We start from the raw sequence: 21739 nt of genomic DNA, 5'->3' as shown, positions 1-21739 counted from the left end.
GAAAGCCACAGATTAGCCATCCTTGGACAGTCAGAGATGCTGTAGCTGCAAACTTCCTGCTCTGAGTTTGACTAGATGACCTACAAGGTTACCTTTGAACACTATTGTGCTCAGTATTGTTCAATAGTATGAGAAGAGTGTATCACTCAGTGCAGAAGGAAGGATGGGAATAAATTGAAAGCGACTTTTGAAAAAGATATAAAAAGCAGAGGGTTTGAAATTAAAATATCAAAGTTAAATAAAGAAGTCTTACAGAGTAAACAAAAAATACTTACAAAAATGTATAAATTATTAAATAATATACAAATGGATCAAAAAATTAAAAGTAAGAATATGTTAAGGTGGGGACAAGATTTAGGTTATGAAACTGAATACAAAGATTGGGTTAAATTTTGGACAAAAAATATAAATTTTCTTATCAATTGAAAGAAAATTTCATGAAGATGCACCATAGATGGTATATGTCGCCAGATAGGTTGGCAAAAATGAAAAAAACGGGTGATAATAAGTGTTGGAGGTGTAATAGAATGATTGGAACCTTATACCATGTGTGGTGGTCATGTCCGGAGCATAAGAAATATTGGAATATGATAGATGAGGAAATTAAAAAGTAAATAAAAACATCACATAATAAAAGAGCAGAGTCATATTTATTAGGAATTTTAAATGGTGACATCCCGAACGACAAAATTAATATTTTCTTGTATGCAACAACAGCAGCAAGAATGTTAATAGCCAATAATTGGAAAGGGAATTACCGGTATGTTCCAACCAAAGAAGAATGGCTGAATAATACTTGGAATTAGCAAAGCTGACTGATTTGATAAGACAAAAACCAAAAAATATAATCCAGAAACAATGGAAATGTTTAAATGATTATTTATGTAGACAAAGATTAAATGTAAGGTATTGGTTGTGTTTAGAATAGATTTATGAAAGATTTTAAAAACTTATTGATTAGAATATTTGTATGAAATTGTATGGGGAAAATACGGAATAACAGATAAAATTTTGCTTAAAATGTATATAGGAAGTGCAGTGTAAGCGATGGAAGTCAACCAATGAAATTTTATTACAGTATTGAAATATCTGTAGAATAAATTTGGAAGAAATTCTTCCAACTTTTCTTCTTTTTCTCCTTATTTTTTCTTTTTCTTTTCTTCCTTTTTTCTGTTCTTTTTTTATACATGTGTGCTTATCTGAAATATGTATGTATGTATGTATCTGCAATATTTTGCTTATATTTTGTAATAATTACGTTATATTAAAAAAATTTTAAAAAGGAAATGCTTCTGGTTCTCCAGCAGGGAGGGAGGAAGTCAAACACTGAAATGTTAAAATGCTTGTAAAATAAATGAAATGTATAAATTTGAAAATTATAAATTAAAACCTAGAAAAAAGGAGAAGAAAAAGGATGACTTCTCGGTCTAGCAAGGTGTCCCTTTGTGGTCCACTGGGATGTGTCCTAGAGAATTGGTTCATTGTGCCGGGAGGGCTGGGGGGCAACTTGACCAAGCAAAACTTAAGGCAATTTTGCTAGCAGGAATGGCATCTTTATGACCTCAGTGAACTTGTTGTTTGGCCTGAATTCGGATTGATAGATTGCGCTATCATTTTGAAATTGTTGGAGTTCCTTAGGAACACTGGAAAATGGAATGAACATGATCATGGAGAATTGTTTGATGATTTGACGTTGAAACCTGCTTTGATGAAGCCTTGTAAGTTTCTGTCAGTCTTAGAAAAGGCTCCTCTACATAAACCCTCTGCACCCACCCCTGCTACTTTCTGATCCTGAAGAATATGACCCTCCCCCTTATGTGTCTCACCCCAATCCTGTCCCTGTTGATGACACTCTTGTTCACCCTGACCTGCCGCCATCCCCAATTCAAGACAGAATGTCTCCATATCAGATTTACAGAGTCTTTACCCTCTGAGGCAAATACAGTCATACCTCATGTTACATTTGCTTCATGTTACATTCTTTCAGGTTATGTCCCACGGTGACCCGGAAGTATCAGAAAGGGTTACTTCCAGGTTTCGCCACTCGCGCATGCGCACAAGCGCCAAATCATGCTGCGCACCTGCTCAGATACAGCGCTTCAGGTTACACTCTTTTCATATTGCAAACAGGCCTCCGGAACGGATCCCGTTCACAACCAAAGGTACCACTGTATCTGCAGGTCTCCAGACACTACTGACCTGGGTTCGCACCTCATTCTCCAGCATGGACCGTTTCAATTGGAAGAATCAAATGCCCAGTTTTTTCAGCTGACCCAGATCAAATGACCAGTCTAATGGAATCAATCATGTCCACCCAAAGCCCACTTGGGTAGACCGTAAGCAGTTGGTGGACCCTCTTTTGACTCGTGAAGAGCAGAGGCTACAGCTAAGGGAGCCCCAACCCCCAAATCAAGGGGACCCTCAGGCATACACAGAAACTGTTGTCCCCTCTCAGGACCCGACTTGGAAAATAGATGATGGGAGTTGGGAGTCAGACTGCCTTACAGAAGCCAGATACAGAAACAATTTTACTAATTTTACTACCCCACTCAGTGGTGTAGCTATAGGGGTGTGGGCAGGATGGATTGCCCTGAGCAGCATTGGGCCTGCAGGGTGCGTGAGCTGCAGCCTTCTGTCCTGGGCGCCCCCAGCTGATGGGCACTCTGGGGGGATGTGGAGGCTCATGTGCCCTGCAGGCCAAGCGCTGCCCAAAAAGGGGAGGTGAGAAGGTGTTTTGTGTCATTTTTACAGTTCTGATTTTTACTGCATTTTAAAAGATCACCCGTGCACATCAGGAGAGCTGAATTGGAAGGCAGAATTATTATTTCCTGAAAATCTCTTCCAGTCTAAAAGGTGTACAAAAAGCATCTATTCGGAACCATGTGCACAAAAAGTGTATATTAGTGAGAATTATGTACAAAAATACCTTAGATTATAGAGAATTGCTTGCAAAAAAGAATTGCACATAGATATCTACAAAGTTTCATGTAGGTTTTTCATTTATATTTCCTAATGCAAATTGATGTGGAAATGAGGTGAGCTGAATTTAAGACTGAGATAGGAGGTAAAAACTGAAAAATGAGAAACTGAGTCTAAGAGATGCATCCATTCCTGCCAGTGTGGTAGTCTGTAACACAACAAAGATAATATGCAGACTTTCCAGCTGAATTATTCACAGTAGGAACAGGGGAAGAATGGGGGGTGAGGGGGGTGAGTCTAGATTAGTTATTGAAACCCATACAGCCAAAGAAGTGTGGTGCATCAGCTAAGCAGGCATCTAATAACATTTTGATCTCTAAAAAGCTAGCATTTTGAGTATCTTTATGGACAATGGGGCCAATACATGCTCACACTCATATCACAGTGGCTAAAATAACATAATTGTTATGTTGTTATGTTACATTGGGTTCCTTCCAATTCTACATATCTATGATTCTAATTATTAGAGTCCTAAAGCAAACACTTTTGACCTCCATCTTCATCAGCTGCTCTGGTGGGCATCAAAGGGTGGAATATTCAGAAATGTGGCATTTGCTGTATCTGAGTGATGCCTGCAGGTTAAGGCCATGTAGTGGTAAGGACCTAACAGAAGCAGAAGACATCAAGAAGAGGTGGCAAGAATACACAGAGGAATTATACCAGAAAGATATGGATGTCTCGTACACCCCAGGTAGTGTGGTTGCTGACCTTGAGCCAGACATCCTGGAGAGTGAAGTCAAATGGGCCTTAGAAAGCACTGCTAATAACAAGGCCAGTGGAAGTGATGGTATTCCAGCTGAACTATTTAAAATTTTAAAAGATGCTGCTGCTAAGGTGCTACACTCAATATGCCAGCAAATTTGGAAAACTCAGCAGTGGCCAGAGGACTGGAGAAGATCAGTCTACATCCCAATCCCAAAGAAGGGCAGTGCCAAAGAATGCTCCAACTACCACACAATTGCACTCATTTCACACGCTAGCAAGGTTATGCTTAAAATTCTACAAGGAAGGCTCAAGCAGTATGTGGACCGAGAACTCCCAGAAGTGCAAGCTGGATTTAGAAGAGGCAGAGGAACCAGAGACCAAATTGCAAACATGCGCTGAATTATGGAGAAAGCTAGAGAGTTCCAGAAAGACATCTACTTCTGCTTCTTTGACTATGCAAAAGCCTTTGACTGTGTCGACCACAGCAAACTATGGCAAGTTCTTAAAGAAATGGGAGTGCCTGATCACCTCATCTGTCTCCTGAGAAATCTCCATGTGGGTCAAGAAGCTACAGTTAGAACTGGATATGGAACAACTGATTGGTTCAAAATTGGGAAAGGAGTACGACAAGGCTGTATATTGTCTCCCTGCTTATTTAACTTATATGCAGAATTCAACATGCGAAAGGCTGGGCTGGATGAATCCCTAGCCAGAATTAAGAATGCCGGAAAAAATATCAACAACCTCAGATATGCAGATGACACAACCTTGATGGCAGAAAGTGAGGAGGAATTAAAGAACCTTGTAATGAGGGTGAAAGAGGAGAGCGCAAAATATGGTCTGAAGCTCAACATCAAAAAAACGAAGATCATGGCCACTAGTCCCCCCACCTCCTGGCAAATAGAAGGGGAAGAAATGGAAGCAGTGAGAGATTTTACTTCCTTGGGCTCCATGATCACTGCAGATGGTGACAGCAGTCACAAAATTAAAAGACGCCTGCTTCTTGGGAGAAAAGCAGTGACCAACCTAGACAGCATCTTAAAAAGCAGAGACATCACCTTGCCGAAAAAGGTCTGTATAGTTAAAGCTATGGTTTTCCCAGTAGTGATGTATGAAATTGAGAGCTGGACCATAAAGAAGGCTGATTGCCGAAGAATTGATGCTTTTGAATTATGGTGCTGGAGGAGACTCTTGAGAGTCCCATGGATTGCAAGAAGATAAAACCTATCCATTCTTAAGGAAATCAGCCCTGAGTGCTCACTGGAAGGACAGACCATGAAGCTGAGGCTCCAGTACTTTGGCCACCTCATGAGAAGAGAAGACTCCCTGGAAAAGACCCTGATGTTGGGAAAGATGGAGGGCACAAGGAGAAGGGGACGACAGAGGACGAGATGGTTGGATAGTGTTCTCGAAGCTACCAGCATGAGTTTGACCAAACTGCAGGAGGCAGTGGAAGACAGGAGTGCCTGGCGTGCTCTGGTCCATGGGGTCACGAAGAGTCAGACACGACTAAACAACTAAACAACAGCAACAACAGTGTTAATATATAAGGACCAAGGACCCAGCCATTTCTCTTGTTTCCCAATCTTTTGCTTTAAGACTTGAATATATTCATCTCTATTTTAGAGTCCACTGTAATAAATATGTTTTAATGATTAACTGCATTTCTGGATCCTGGAAGAAGGATAATAATCCTTAGTTTGAAAATATTTTTTTCATATACTAACAAAATAGAGATCGGGAAGGCCAGTGTCTTCAGATAAGTAGCTTGCAACTCCTCCACTCTTCCCATGGTTTATTTAGGGAAGGGCACTTTCCCCCCACAATTTATGAAGATGATAAACTGGAAATAGAAATAAAGCTGCAATCCTAAGCATGCTTATTTGGAAGTTAGCTCCATCCAAATCCATCATACCTACATAAAAGAAAATACACATTACTGGGAGGGGTAGCTAATACCCCAAAATACAGAAAGAGAATTCAAGATAATCTTAACAGATTGGAGAACTGTGCCCAAACTAACAAAATAAATTTCAATAGAGACAAATGTAAGGTTCTCCATTTGGGCAGGAATAACCAAATTTACAATTTGGCGTCTGGATTGCCAGCAGTACAGGTGAAAAAGATCTAGGGATCTTAGTAGGTTAACATGAGTCACTGGTGTGATGCAGCAGCAAAGGGGGGGGGGGAGAGAAAAGCTAATGCTATTCTAGGCTGCATCAACAGAAGTATACTGTCCAGATCATGGCTAGACAAACTAAGGACCAGGGGCCGGATCTGGTCCAATCGCCTTTTCAATCCAGCCCACAGACGGTCCGGGAATCAGCGTGTTTTTACATGAGTAGAATGTGTCCTTTTATTTAAAATGCATCTCTGGGTTATTCGTGGAGCCTGCCTGGTGTTTTTACATGAGTAGAATGTGTGCTTTATTTAAAATGCATCTCTGGGTTATTCGTGGGGCATAGGAATTTGTTCATATTTTTCTTCAAAATATAGTCCGGCGCCCCACAAGGTCTGAGGGACAGTGGACCGGGCCACTGCTGAAAAAGTTTGCTGACCCCTGGTCCAGATCAAGGGAAATCAAAGTTCCATTCTATTCTGCCTTGTTCAAGCTACACCAAGAGTACTATGTCAACTTACCCTCTGATTCTAGATTTCTATGGTTCTTATGCGAATTTCTGTTTCTGTGTATGATGTGATGGATTTTCAGAGCACAATTTGATTTGGGGTCATTTCCAAATATTCTCCACCTCTTCTGGGACCTTCTTTTTAATGTGACCATTCAGAATCCTTCCTGACATCTAGGGTTATTCACCTTTTCTGAGAGGGTATGGTTGGTTGGAACGTTCTGTATTATTGATGGGATTCTTGCACATTTCTGTGTTTCTCCCTGCTCCCACATGTCTATATGTTTATTTAAGATGTTAAAACCTTAATTAATCATTAACCTTGCCTCTGAACCTACTCAAGAGTGTATCCAGAGCATAGCAGAGTGATGATCCCCAATTAGATCTAGGGCTGGACAACCCGATGCCCCACAAATCTCAGCCACGACCTAGCTTGTACTAAAAACCTTCATTTTAGTGTGTCCATATAGCATTTTCCCCAGATTTATTTGTAACAGCATTTTTTTTAAAGAAAAGTGATTGGCAGACATATATGCCACCAACCTATGATCCCTTTCAGCTTTTAGCAACCACTTTAGGCCCACTAAGCAATGCTGGGTCAAAAGCAGAGAATCAATGCCACCACCTAATCTGAAAAGGCTAGCACATATGTTCTCCTTGTTAATGTTCCCTTCCCATTAATGAGAATAATAGCACGGGCCTAGAATGTTGCCTTCATTTAACAGCTAAGGAAGAAAGAAAATGCTTCCCTCAGCACATGGCACAGTTCCAAGAACCACCTGGAGAATCCAGATAAGGTTGAAAGGGGTGGGGGGGGGAGTTGGCATTACAACAAAGAAAAAGAATTTTAGCTCAAGACACTGGTAAAGAAAAGGCACCGCTATTTTAAAAAGGAGGTAACACTGAGAGCCACTGCTATACCCTGGGCAGCCAATAGCAAGTGGGGGAGAAAAAGGTGGCCCAAATGATCAAACAATTAGCGCATCTTTCCTTTCAGCCCTGGGGCCACATGGCAGTTTGAGCTATGGAGCCATAGAGTTCTAGCATTGTGGGTGAAGTAACTGTTTGTATGTCTCGATCCACTTTCTTCACACTATGCACCACATACCTCTATTCTGCCCCTCCTTAGGCTGCTCTCCTAACCTGGTTGGGTGGGGCCAGAAGTAAAAGTAGGCAGAGCAACAAATGTGAATTTTTACTTATGTACAGTAGGATAGTTTCTACACACTCACATGTAGAGTCGTTTCTACACACTCTACCCTCCATCCAGGCAAATAAGAGGTATTGTTGGAGTGCAAGGACATATTCCAGCCAAGTTAAGGCATTCAAGGAGGGTACAAAGCTGGGCTGGAGATGGGCATGGCCTGATGAGGGTGGGTGGCTGGAGAGAGTTCTGGTTGCCAAATAGACTTGGGGTGGGCACTTGAGGCTTTTGAGTTTAGAAACAAGGTGACAAACAATGCCATCCTAACCATGTCGACTCAGAAGAAGTAAGTCCTACTGAATTCAACAGAGCTTAAGGTAAAGGTAAAGGGGCCCCTGACCATTAGATCCAGTCGAGGCTGAGTCTGGGGTTACGGCTCTCATCTCACTTTATTGGCCGAGGGAGCCAGCGTACAGCTTCCGGGTCATGTGGCCAGCATGACTGAGCCGCTTCTGGTGAACCAGAGCAGTGCACGGAAATGCCATTTACCTTCCCGCTGGAGCAGTACCTATTTATCTACTTGCACTTTGATGTACTTTCGAACTGCTAGGTTGGCAGGAGCAGAGACCGAGCAACGGGAGCTCACCCCATTGCGGGGATTCAAACCGCCGACCTTCTGATCGGCAAGTCCTAGGCTCTGTGCTTTAACCCACAGCACCACCAGCATCATCAGAGCTTATTCTTAGGTAAATGGGGTTAGGAGTGCAGCCTAAGAAGGGGCAGAATAGAGCTAGGTGGTGCGTAGTCTGGAGAACGTGGATTGAGATATACACACAGTTACTTCACCCACAATGCAAGAACTCCATAGCAGTAACTTCCATTTTGGGTTCAGCTCCATCATACAGACCCCATTCTCCTTCCCTCCAGAAGAGCTGTCAAACTCTTCCTTTGGTCTCTGTTTTGCTTTGAGCCCCAATGGAAATTTAGCTAGCATGCTCCAAACTGGCTTCTTCTCATTTTTAAAGCCACACAGTACAAAACCAGCCAATACTACAGCTTTTTAAGCATCAGCCTTCAATCTTCCTCTGCTCCCAGCAGCCCAAGGCACTGACATCAGCCCCAGAGATACTTTTTGTAAATAGAACAGATGATAAAATAGCCTTTAGGCTTTTAGGATTGCTCCCCCCCATTTGTCATAAAAGAAAGAAAGAAAGAAAGAAAGAAAGAAAGAAAGAAAGAAAGAAAGAAAAGAAAGAAAAGTATTTTGTAACCAATTTTCTAAAAGGCACTAAGGCACCAGAGAGCCAAGGGAGATTGAGTTTTTCAAAGTCCTGTTGTGAAAGCGACTGGTGGCTTGAAAGCCCATCTCAAATGTAATTTGCTGGTATAGGGTGGTTACACAATGAGGTGTGTAAATGCTACCCTCCCTACAGAGTCCCCTTCAGCTCTTCTTATGATTATGTGATGTTCCGGGAAAACCAACGCAATGTGGAGCCTGACTCCAAGTCCCAGCTGCTATTTGCACATCAATGCCAGAAAGGGCGGGCAGACAATTCTTATCAGATCTTTAAAACTTCCCATTTCCCATTTCTTTCTTTCTTTTCCTTAAAAAAAACCACACACCACTGTTGCTAGTCTTATTTACATTATTGAGAATTTTGCTACTGAAGACTGGCGTGCATCCCAAGGCAATTTCTAATGCCAATTCGCCACATGATTGTAGGTGAGTGGGTTTGTGTCACACACTCAGAAGATTACCCCCTGTGGTTGTTGAATTTGTCCTTCATAAACTCTTGGAACTGAATTACACAAAAAGTTTTATTTATTTATTTCATGAGATGAGGCAATACAATTCAGGCGGGTGGGAAATGGAAGAGAGAATTACATTTAACCAAATCCTCATTGTTAGGATTTGTTAGGAGCATAAGAAGAGCCGCACTGGAGCAATCCAAAGGCGCACCTAGTCCAACATCTGGTTCTCATGGTTGTCAGCCTGATGCCCACATGCAGCACCCCAAGCAGAAACTGAGTGCAATGGTGCTTTCTCTCCACTTGTGAATCGAAGCAGAGGTGCACTTGTCTGAGTATTTGTTTGGGTGAGGGGAGGCAGAGGAACAAATATCTAGCAATCACATCAATTTCAGACCAATTTAAATTTTATGTTTGAGATGTGCCTTCAGGTTCTCCATTCTCCTATGCCTAAGAATGGACAATTCTGCATTTTGATTTCTCTCTATTGCTAATTTTTCCAAGTTCCCCATTTCTGCATCATTTTGTGGCTTTTGAAAAAGGTGCACTGTCCACAAGAAAATTCATAGGCCTTTTCATGCATGATTCTCCTAATATATGCATTTTGTATGCAATTTTGCCTTATATAAACATATTTGCATGCAATTTCCTTGAATATACAGTGGTACCTTGGCTTACATATGCTTCAGGTTACAGACTCCGCTAACCCAGAAACAGTGCTTCAGGTTAAGAACTTTGACTCAGGATGAGAACAGAAATTGTGCTCCAGTGGCGCGGCGGCAGCAGGAGGCCCTATTAGCTAAAGTGGTGCTTCAGGTTAAGAACAGTTTCAGGTTAAGTATGGACCTCCGGAATGAATTAAGTACTTAACCCGAGGTACCACTGTATGTGCTTTACTAGGCATTTGTAAAAAGAAATAAACTGGAGAACTACATCACAAAATTCAGTGAAGTGTGAATTTTAAATAGGAGATGGTTTACATATTAGTTCGAGAAGAAAAATATCAGCTTCACAATATCAGTTTCACAATGAAAACTATCAACAATGAGAACAGACCATTTCATAAATAAAAACATGTACAAAGTTTTTTGGAAAAAAAACGAACAGCAGCAGAAACACTTACATGTTTATCTTCAAGGTTTATTTGTTGTTGCGGCCATCATGGTCATTTCAGCTTTCACTATAAAGAAATATCCACCCTATCCATACTATACAGAATGCACACAGATAAACCATTAAAAGACAATATTAGCCAATTTATGCATACAGTTGTACCTCAGAAGTCGACAGAACCTGTTCTGGAAGTCCATTCAACTTCCAAAACATTCAACTTCCAAAACACAGCTTCTGATTTGCTGCAGGAAGCTCCTGCAGCCAATTGGAAGCCCCAGAAGCCCCATCGGACTTTTGGCTTCCAAAAGAACATTCAAAAACTGGAACACTCACTTCTGGTTGTCGATCATTCAGAAGTCGGAACGTTCGATTCCCAAGTCATTCAGGAGCCAAGGTACGACTGTATATATTGGCCAAAAAACCTAGGGAACACTGCTGGACTATAGAGGAACATAAAGTAGAAAAGGTCTCTTGCTTTAAATACCTGGGTATAGTCTTTAATGCCTCAGGAAGCAGGAAAGTGCATGGGGACTATGTTACTATTAAGGCTCAGAGGAGCTCATTGGCTATACAAAAATTGTATAGATCCAAAGAAGGCTATTTTATACCAGCAGCATTGAAATTATTTGAAATAAAGTCTATAGCCCAACTCTTATATGGTGCCCAGCTACGTATGTTTCTTTCCAAATTTGGCATCGCTGGAGTGCATACAATCTAAAGTTAGGTCCCTAGAGGTGTCATCAATGCCATCTTGGGGCTGGAGGAAGGTCTCTTGAGCATAGAGGCCAGAGTATGGAAGTTTATCCTCAGCTATTGACTAAGATTATTGTTGGTTTTTTCCTACTGAGCTTCCTCCCTTTGTTCTCAAAGATGAATTCCAATCTGCATGGTATCAAACAGTTATGACCAAAATTCTAGCTCTGGGCTTTTCCCTTTGAGCATCTGCTCAGAATGAGCTTTGAGCAGGCTAAATCAGCCATCAAACAGCGTATCACAGACACAGAAAGCCAAATGGATCCGGATAGGTCCCTCTCCTTTATTGTCAGTGATTACAGTCAGTATCTTTGAACTCCTAAGGAGTATTTAAGCAATCTGGATCTGCCTAAACATCATAGGGCATTCACCCTGGCTTGATACCGTGCTCTCCCCTCTGCTGTTCTTGAAGGTCACTATAGAAAAATCCCCTATTTGGAGAGATGCTGTCCCTGTGACTCTGGCCAAATTGAAATTGTAGAACATGTGCTTCTCCAGTGCTTGTTTTACAGAGATTTATGCTCTGACCTTATCTTGCCTATACGCCAGAAATAAACTGGGAGTTCTGAACAGTTTCTTGCCACTCTGCTGCTCCTAAATAATAATCCCAGTATAATATACAAGGTGGCTAATTTTGTGCAGCAGCAATTAAAATACGACATATAATGACTAGCACCTAGGAGTAGTATAATCCAGTGTTTCTCAACCTTTTTCTGACTGTGGCCCCCTTCTGACCTTGTTTCCTTCCTGTGGCCCCTCTGTCCTACCAGTAGAAAGGTAGCTATTTTGTTTGTAAATAGAACCTGTCTTATTTATATTTTTTTATAATTTTTATTTTTATAATTATATAAATTATATAATTTCACCTGCGGCCCTTTGAAATATCCCAGTTGAGGAAACTGGTATAATATACTGACAGATGGTCATCCCTAGGTCAGAAGGGTTCCCTTCTGACAGGTAAATGAACAACTAGAACTGCTTTTTAATGTATATGTGATTTTAAACTTTTTTTTATTGTGTTCTGAGCTTTTAAATTTTGCGAAAAGGCAAAATGGACTAATTTCTCCCCCATCTCTAGCTGTGCCTGCATTTTAGTCCTGCACCATCACTCAGTCTTCTCCTATCTTGTTTATCATCGAGCTGATTGGCCTAATGGCAGGATTAAGTGTTATTTGCTGATTCCTACCACCCCTTTAACTCAAACGAACTCTCCAATGAACTACCCTAAATAATTCTGCCTCCATCTTTCATGCTGACACCCTCCAAGTATTTACAGGAGATTATTAAACCACCTCTTTAGTCATTCTTTATCTGAGTGGTGTATAATTAGTTCCTTTAATCCTTCCACATAGGTCAACCCCTTCTCTAAGCCCTTAAATCATTTTTATCACCTTTTCCTGGATCCATTCCAGTGGACTGGTGACTCCCCACCACTCTCTATTTTTCTCATCTGCCCATCTTCCTAAGACATGCAGAGTCACACTTTTCAAACTAGTTACATGAATCAAAACAAAGCTATCCTTTGGAATTTGCATTTCTATGCATTTTTTGATACAGTTCACGAATCAACTTGTACAAAAATGTGCACAAAATCTGTACGTTAGTGAAGTTAACATACATATTGGGGGAGATGTGTACTTGCCAAAATAATATACATAAATGTGTATTTTCAGAGAAATTCAAACTAAAATGCTGGTGAATTTTCATGAGGTTTTTCTTTTAAAATTGCTGAGGAAATGTGGACTGAATTTAAAATTGGGAGAAAAATAAGAAGCTGAGAGTAATCAAAACTGGCGTATTCATCTATCCCTGCTCAGAAACTAGGGAGCTACAAAACCACATTGGATGGAAAGGACCCTGAGTACCCATAAAATTCCCCATGAACAGGCTGGGTACCCACAAATTTTGGCTCCAGGGTCATGCACTGCATAGCACCTACGGTTCTGGGCACCCATGGCTGTGGGGCCAAGCTGGCACTCCTGACATACTCCCTCCTCCCATTCTGATGATGCATATCCTCATGTATCCCATATGACTATATCAGTCCCATTAAGCCAGGGAATGAGAACCTGTGGCTGTTCATGCTTCGACTCCAACTCCCATCAGTCCCACCTAGCATGACCACTGTAAAGGGGTGATGGGAACTGCAGTCCAACAACATCTGGTGAGCAAGAGATTTTCCAGCATCTGCCTTAAGCCAGCCATTTTCATGACCCAGGCATGTTGCTTTCTGCCTACTTGGCAGATGCAGACTAGACAAAATGTCACATAAGAAGAACCCTGTTGAGTCAGCCCAGGTGCCCATCCAGTGTCCATCCAGTTCAACATTCTGTTCTCACACTGGCCTACAAGATGCCCCTGGAAAGCCCACAAGTGGGACCTGAGTGCAACATCACTCTCTCCCACTTGTGATTTCTAGCAATTGGTATTCAGAGGCACACTGCCTCCCACAGTTGAGGTAGAACATAGCCATTGATAGAGCATTACCCTCCATCCATGAATTGTGTAATTCTTTTTTAAAGCCACCCAAGTTGTTGGTCATCACTGCATCTTGTGGGAGTGCATTTTTACAAAATAATGTGGCTTGAGTAACCCCTGAAAACTATTAATCAAGCTTCATATCCCTCCTGGCAGATAATCCTTTTATGTTTCCATTTTAACTACTGAACCAGTCTCTTTCTTTGATTGTTTCACATTGTAGCATTTTAATAAATGACAAGTTTATAAATGTAGTGTGCTTTTTCTCCACAAAGGATAGGCAGATTAATTAATAATTGGGCATCTGTTGGCTATTCTTTGCCAGAGTATCTGGTAGGGCTGAGCATGGTCACCAAATCCAATTTGAAGCCCAATCTAGCACTTAAAAGCAGCCCCTATCCATCCTGAAATGATTCAGTGCAACCCAACCTGCTCCTAGAAGCCTTATAAGAATCCCAGGAGAAGGACTGTGAGCAACATCATGGGAGAGGTGTTTCCAGTGGCAGAGCAAGCCGATCGGGCGCCTGGGGCGGTGGGTGTGCTCAGGGGGGCGGGGCCAGCCAACCATGGGGGCGGGGCCAGCCAGAGCAGGATGCTGTGTGGGGCCTCTGAGGAGTCTGCCTGCCCCCTCCCACTCAGCTGCCCTACAGCTGAGGGGGAGGCGGCAGGCAGACCATCTGGGGCAGTGCAGAGCCTGTGGGCCCACTGCAGGCCCCGCGGTGAGTGCTGCCCAGCATTTTGTCACCCCCCTCAGTGGTGACACCAGGAGCAGCTGCCCCCACAGCCCCCCTTTCCTCCACCCCTGGGTGTTTCTAGGACTATGGTGAAACTGTGAAGTTCCCTTGTAATTTTTGCTATTGGGTGCTGCATGTTTTAAAGTAATTTTATTTTCTTTATAGTACAGTGGTACCTCAGGTTAAGAACTTACGTCCGTTCTTAACCTGAAACTGTTCTTAACCTGAGGTACCACTTTGGCTAATGGGGCCTCCCACTGCTGCTGCGCCGTCGCCGCCGCGTGATTTCTGTTCGCATCCTGGAGCAAAGTTCTTAACCCAAGGTACTATTGCTGGGTTAGCGGAGTCTGTAACCTGAAGCCTCTGTAACCTGAAGTCTCTGTAACCTTAAGCAGCTTTAACCTTAAGCGTCTGCAACCCGAGGTACCACTGTATTGGAATGTGTTTTTTTGGTATGTTATTATATTTGCTATTTGAAATGAATCGTTTGAGCATGATTTTTTTTGTGGTAAAGCAGCATATAAATAAAAAGAATGCATGAATGAAATGCATGCAGGCTGCCTGTGCATACCAAAATGTACATTTTAGAGGAAATTAGCACTAAAATGCTGAAAATTTTTCACTTTCTTTTTAAAAAAATTATTCAAATAACTGCAGAAATATGGAGAGTTGAATTTAAGACTGAAAACAATTAGAGCCTGGACTCATTCTTACCTATTAAACTGTTATTTGGTGTGGATGGGGTGGGAGTATTTCCTAAGGGTTTGGGATTATTTTACTTCTGCAAAGCATGGTGTTTCCTCTCTCTTGTGTGTGGATGGTAGTATTTGGGCTATGTAAGGATCAGAGAACTGGAGAATTGAGATTGCTACTATTAGCATAGACTCTGTGGATCTCTAGATACATATACATGTGGATAAAAATAACGACAAGCCTTACTGAAGGTTGAAGCCACCTTGAGTGCAATCTTGGCACAGCTAAAGAAGAAGCACAGAGGTTGCTCAACTCCCCTGCCAGCTTCACTTTACATCAAAACCTGCTTTCGATGCCACAGACTTATTAAAGATGGGGATTGTGGCGCTGAGTGTGTGTATTTACAAAAACTGGGTCAGCAACATAAGCTCTCCAGATTTTATTTTTTTATTTTTTTTAAACCCACCCTCCACTAAAAGCCTGCCAGTGTTAACATCACTCTTTGGAGGGGAGTTTTTTTATTTTTTTAAATGCTGCCTTTCTTTTGACTGGTCTTCGGAATATTGAGTTTGGTGGCTTCTGTCCCAAGATAATTTACCCTGTAGGATCTGGGGACCAATTATATCATTGTATTTGTTATCCATACAGTGAGGAGGTTTTTTTCTCTCTTTTTTAAGGTATCATGTCAGCAGATGAATGTGACAAATATATTTTATCAGACTGTCTGGGTGCTACCACAGCACCCAAAAGCAAAGAGGAGACCAGTACTAGAGTACCCCAGTATTCTGGAGTGCTTTCAGACCATTGCTGTGTTCAAGCACATTCTAACAAATTCAGGTTGCACAATTAAAGTTTGTTTATAGCTCTTGTACAACACACTCACTTCCCCATCCAAAATTGGGTCACATCTACACCATACATTTAAAGCATGCTTAAAGCTTTACTCCAAAGAATCCTAGGAGCTGCTCTGTTTGTCACAGAGTAACAATTCCCAGCACCCTTGTTAGTACAGCTCTCAGGATTCTTTGGTGGGAGCTGTGACTATAAGTTGTATAAGAGTGCTTTAAACTATGGTGCAGATGTGACCAGTGCTTTAAAAAAAAATGTTTAGGGGTACTCTCATTTTGACTCAAGAAAGTTACCATTTTATAGTTCAAACTGGGAAAAATAAATACAGTAAATGGACAAAAGTACAGTCATACCTCGGGTTATAGACGCTTCAGATTGCATTTTTTTTTTTCAGGTTGCGGACCGCTGAAACCCGGAAGTACCAGAACAGGTTACTTCCAGGTTTCAGCGGTCATGCATGCGCAGAAGTGCTGAATCGCAACCCTGCAAATGTGCAGACGTGCAGACGCAGGTTGCAAATGCTGCAGGTTGTGAACGTGCATCCCACATGGATCATGTTCGCAACCTGAGCGTCCACTGTACAAAGATTCAGAAAATGTTTAGGGGTATGCGTACCCCCAGAAAAAAAAGCACTGGGTGTGACCTTAGACTTGTTTCAGTAAGGCATAGGATGGTGAAAAGCTTTGGGAAGTGTAGCATAATGCTTGATGCAACAGTTTGTCCATACTTCCGCTTGTCCCATGCCTAAAAAGCACAGGTCCACTGATTTTATGTTTGTCCTGTGCACTCTAGACATGGACTGCATTTGCCCCCCAGTTTTCCCCTGGAAAAGAGGACCTGTCGCTTATCGGGAAGTGACCCTGATGCCCCATTCCATCTGAAATGAGATGGCCAGGTGTGGTGGGCTGCCAGGCCTCACCAGCTCCTTTGCTGGTACCTGGCCCTTTAAGTAGACCCTGATCCAGGACACACCTGGAATACTGTGTCCAGTTCTGCGCACCACAATTTAAAATGGATATTGACAAGCTGGATCGTGTGAAGAGGAGGGCAACAAATATGATCAAGGGTCTGGAAACCTTATGAGGAATGGCTACGGGAGTTGGGTATGTTTAGCCTGGAAAAGAGGAAACTGAGAGGAGATATGATAACCATCTTCAAATATCTGAAGGGCTGTCCCAAGCAAAATGGAGCAAGCTTGTTTTCTCCTACTCTGGAGAGTAGGACTCGAACCAATGGCTTCAAGTTACAATAAAGGAGGTTCTGACTAAACATCAGGAAGTAAGAAACATATGACAGTAAGAACTGTTCAAGAGTGGAATGGTCTCACTCAGGAGGTGGTAGACTCTCCTTCCTTGGAGGTTTTTAAGCAGAGGTTGGATGGCCATTTGTCATGGATGCTGTAGTTGAAATTCTTGCATTGCAGGGGGTTGGACTAAATGGCCATTGGGGTCCCTTCCAACTCTCCAGGTCTATGATCCTATGAGTATTGAACCTAGGCCTTTTCAGCCAAAGCTTGTACTGTACCATTGAGTTACAAGGCACAGTTTCTGACCCATTGGGGTCCCTTCCAACTCTCCAGGTCTATGATCCTATGAGTATTGAACCTAGGCCTTTTCAGCCAAAGCTTGTACTGTACCATTGAGTTACAAGGCACAGTATCTGACCCATCCCCACCCCCATAGTCCAAGGGTGGGAAGCCTGTGGCCTTCCAGATGTTTTTGGACTACAACTCCTGTCATCCTATTGGTCATGGTGTTGTCCAACAAGATCTAGAGGCTATTCCAGAACAACACAGCATTGAGACAAAACTGGTGTTAGCAGGGGTGAATATATTCAAACTACCAGAATGGAGGTTAGATCAGGTCATGCTCCATGGGGCATCAGTGGCCAGATAGTATAATAATTTGCTATCCAGTTGCTCCTTAAAGCCAATCCTGTCCTTCACTGCCCCCATTTCAGGTTGACAAGGAAGGGGGGAATACACATTGGCCATTGTTCCATGTGATTACATTGAACTGAATATCCAGCTGCTAGAAAATCCACCTGCTTCTCTCCCATCCTAATTGGTACCCATCCCTTGTCCTCTGTCTAATATATTCAGCCATGAGTTTAGGGGATCTCTGAAGGCATAAGTTGTCAGCTAGTCAGAAGCAAGCATTGACAGGGGAATTATGTCTAATCTCCTACATTCAGGGCAGATCATTCCAAAGGGCTTAAAGAATATTTGAAATAAAGAAAGGAACCTTCTCTTTCATAACTGATGGAGAAAAACCATGGCTTGCTTCTCAACAGCTGAAAAGGTTTACCCCTGCATAGCTAGCTAGCAGAGCAAGGGCTATCTATATCTCTCCCACAACTACCTGCATCCTTTTCTCTGGGTCAATGAGTCCCAGCAAAACTTATTTTATCTACTATGTATTTTGGAAAATGGTTTGTCTGCATGTTCTGTGCAGGTTAATCCACCTCTCGATATATTGTCACCAAACTCAATACAAGGATTTCTTCATAGACAATTTGGATGCCAGGTGCCATTTTGAATCAAGATGATGGACTAGAAACATGGCTTTAGTGTGTGACTTTGCCCATTTTTGGAACAGGTTCAGACACCTCTTGAGATATCATCACCAAACTTGACCTGAAGACTCACGAGGTGTTTGGGGGTGGGTGGGTTCTTAGGTTGATGTTTTGAATCAAGATGCCAAACCAAAATGTGACTTTGGCATGACTTCACCCAATCCTTGGCGTGACAGGTCCAAATTAACAAATTACACTAACCATTTAAAAAATCAGATTTATTTTTGTTGTTTGTTTGTTTCCAAAAGTTCCCAGGACGTGCTAGGACTTCCCTGCTAGTTTAGAATATTTACATATTGCTTTTCTTAGAAAAAAAAATGTTCATAAGTTTCATAGTAATCTTTTATTACAAAACAAATGTGATCAAGATCTCAACATGTAAAGGGCTGCTATTATTGTTAGCATTATTTAATTTTGTTTCCAGTCTTTCACCATAAAATCCCAAGGGGAGCAACAGCCCCTAGAAAAGAACCAATCTCCCTAGCTTTGTAGCTTCTCATTGGCAGAAGATTTTTGATTTGTGGAGCATTCAGTCATGCATGTGTTGTCAATTTGCTGCCAAACCAGGTATGTGTTAATCTGCTAAAAGCCAAAACAACCTTAAAGTACTTTAAGGACTACCTGAACCCTTTTGTGCCACCTCAATCCCCGAGAGCCTTCGATGGGGCACTTAGAATCATAAAATGGTAGAGTTGGAAGGTACCCCAAAGGTCAAGTAGCCCAACCGCCTGCAGTGAAGGAACCACAGCCAAAGAACCCCAGACAAGTGGCCTCCCAACCTCTCTTTAAAAACCTCCAATGAAGGAGAGCCTACCATGTTCTGAGGCAGTCCATTCCACTGTCAAACAGTTCTTGCTGTCATAAATTTCTCCCTGTTGTTTAGCTGAGTGTTTACCAAAGTGGGTGATGCCACCCTCTGGAGGGCACTGGAACAGTCCAGGGGTACTGTAGTAGCCTTGGGTACAATTGTGGGGTGCTGAATAAAAATAAGGGGCCCTAGGTCACCTCCTTGCCCAGTTTTGAAAAACCATTTACACATGTTACATCTGTTGTGTAATGGCACTTACTGATGTGTCTTATTTACAACATCTTTCTTTACTGTGATGTAGGACATAGGTACAAGTATAGAAACATAAAAGAGTGTAAATTTGTCACTGCATCGTTCTGTTTGTTTGCTTAAATAAGGCGGATTTCCAGGGGGCACTGAGTATTTTTTTTTCTGAAAAGGGGGTGGTAAGCAAAATAAGTTTGGTTACCGAAGGCTTTTCACCAAAGCCAGACTAAATGTCTTTCCCTCTGCAGTGTTGGATGGCAGGTTGAGAGGAGTTCCCTACCAGGACAGACTTTGCTCGTGTGCTCAAGACATCGATTCCATAAAATATATTTTGTTGCATTGTGCAAAATATGAGCAAGCCAGGGCTGAACTGATACTACCCTTGCTGGTACCTTTCCCGGGAAAATCAGAGGTTCACTATGTCAGGTTCCTACTGGGAGACTGGACAAATGCTAGAACGTTAGCAGTTGCAAAGTTTTTATCAGTGGTTGCAAGAACAAATGAGCCCTATATTCTAAACAAAATGCTTGTTTAACCTGGAGGTAGGCTGTATGAATTGTGCATTGATTTGTAATGATTTGTTGGGTCTCTGGACCGTAATAAAGATTGATTGATTGATAAGTTTGGGAGCCTCTGCTTTAGTTAGAATACCCTTTATCATCTTGGTCACCCCCATCTGTACATGTTCCCGTTTGTCAATATGCTTCTTAAACTGTGGTGCCCAGAACTGGACACAACACTCCATGTGGGGTCTGACAAGGGCAGAATAGCATGGAACTATTATTTCCTTTTATATGGACGCTAAACTTCTGTTGATGCAGCCTAGAACTGTAACTAGCCTATTTTGCTCCTGCATCACACTGTTTGCTCACATTAAGTTTGTCAACTACTTATTGTGGTTCCCAATATGGCAGAGGTTTGGTTGGCCTTTACTAGGAATTGAGCCTCTACAGTGGCAGGCCCTGCCCTGTGGATCTCCCTGCCAGTAGAGGTTCAGCAGGAATAAAAAGCATCATTATTCCAGACAGGCCTTTGAGATGTGAATTTCTTTTTACAAACTTGTATTTATTGAAGGTTGTTTTCTTTTTTTCTTTTTTAATGTTTTATTGATTGTTTTATCTTACTGCAATTTTGTGTGCTGCATAACGTCTTGCTCTATTTTTATGAAATGGAGATCTATAACAAATGAAACAAACAAACATTCCCCTGTCCCTACCCCCAACCCTCCAGCTTGGTCTTCTGAATGTGCTGATCTGCCTTTCGTTGTGTATTCCAATACACAATATGGTCCCAAGCGACTCACAGTAGCCTGGTTCTGTATTCAGCAAACACTTACCCTATAAACAACACGTCCATCGTAAACTCTTATTATCATTCTCCCAGCTGCTCTCAGGCTTTCAGAACCCCATTATGATAATGATAATACAAAAAAAGGAAGAAGAATCTTAGGACAGTGTGATTTGAGGCAGAAGTATATTTACACTGTGAATTGTTTGTCAAGGACCCACAGAGAGAGGAAGGGGAGGGAGGGAGGAAGAGAAAGATGCCTGTGCAGTCATTTTCGGGAGCAAACTGATTCTCCCCTACCTTTTGTTCCTTAATTTAAAGCTGTAGCTTCTGAAATCCAGGCTAATATTGACATTGTCCTAAGCTTCCTCTTCTTTCCTCAGTCATAAGGACCTTGAGCAATGTCCTTGTTTACTTCACTTTAAGCAGAAAAGAAGATCAGCCACTGGATCAGATCAAAGACCCATTTAGAACAGTAACATGTCCTCAGAGCACCCCAGCAGATGCTTCTTACTGGGACGCCCACAAACAGACCATGGATGCCACAGCACTAAATACCAGATGATGAGGGCAGAGGTGTTGAGCAGGTTAATTCATTGGATTATTCCACTGCACACATTTTGATTAACTTGATTAGCAGATTAAAGGTAAAGGTACCCCTGCCCATACAGGGCAGTCGTGTCCGACTCTAGGGTTGTGCGCTCATCTCACTTAAGAGCCAGCGCTGTCCACAGACACTTCCGGGTCACGTGGCTAGCGTGACAAAGCTGCTCTGGCGAGCCAGCACCAGCGCAGCACACGGAAACGCCGTTTACCTTCCTGCTATAAAGCGGTACCTATTTATCTACTTGCACTTAGGGGTGCTTTTGAACTGCTAGGTGAGCAGGAGCTGGGACCGAAAGACAGGAGCTCACCCCGCCGCGGGGATTCGAACCGCCAACCATACGATTTACCCACAGCGCCACCCGCGTCCAGATTAGCAGATTAGAAGGTGATTATT

The sequence above is a fragment of the Podarcis vaucheri genome, assembly GCF_965113315.1.
Source record: "Podarcis vaucheri genome assembly, chromosome: Z".
In the NCBI taxonomy this organism is placed as follows: Eukaryota; Metazoa; Chordata; class Lepidosauria; order Squamata; family Lacertidae; genus Podarcis; species Podarcis vaucheri.
This window is presented reverse-complemented; position numbering follows the sequence as displayed.